The following is a 528-nucleotide window of genomic DNA, read 5'->3' as shown; positions in this document are numbered from 1 at the left end:
CTGCCTGTTGGCCCAGACCTTGCATTATCGTTTAAACATTACATGAAAATCCATTCTAATTATAGTGGACGTAAGATAAACAGTCTCCCCTATTCTGCGAGTCATGGCATGGCATTCCAAGGCAGTTTGTTTTGAATCCGCTCCTCTCTTATACTAGACCCTCTCTAATATGGACGAACGCTACCTATGTTTTCACGTACATCGGACGTGCATATTTGTTGGAGTGTAGCATCATGGTATCACCGCTTGCATCTTCTCATCAAATCCTCGATAGTATAGTGGTCAGTATCCCCGCCTGTCACGCGGGAGACCGGGGTTCAATTCCCCGTCGGGGAGGAATACTCTTTTACACACGCTCACTTACCTTTAATTCTGCCGCAATCATCAGCACTCAGCACGACGTTCACTGATCTTATCATTGAAATAGAAACGCACACGCCTGAAAAGAAGACATCATGGGAGGTTTAATTTCGGAATGCCTTAGTGAAAAATTACAGCACACACAATCTCATTATAGGTAATTTTTGT

At 43.8% G+C, this 528-nt stretch overlaps 1 non-coding gene across 1 annotated transcript; it reads left to right on the top strand.

Annotated features, from left to right (window-relative positions):
• Positions 1–264: 264 nt before the first annotated feature.
• Positions 265–336, top strand: TRNAD-GUC (transfer RNA aspartic acid (anticodon GUC)). The gene has a single exon. It is a non-coding gene; the product is annotated as a tRNA-Asp (tRNA).
• Positions 337–528: the final 192 nt, after the last annotated feature.

The sequence above is a fragment of the Ochlerotatus camptorhynchus genome, unplaced genomic scaffold, assembly GCF_037179485.1.
Source record: "Ochlerotatus camptorhynchus isolate MF236.1 unplaced genomic scaffold, CSIRO-AGI_Acam_v1.1 ptg000247l, whole genome shotgun sequence".
NCBI classification, from domain to species: domain Eukaryota; kingdom Metazoa; phylum Arthropoda; class Insecta; order Diptera; family Culicidae; genus Ochlerotatus; species Ochlerotatus camptorhynchus.
The sequence above is the reverse complement of the archived record's forward strand: the minus strand, read 5'-3'. Positions and strand labels throughout refer to the sequence as shown.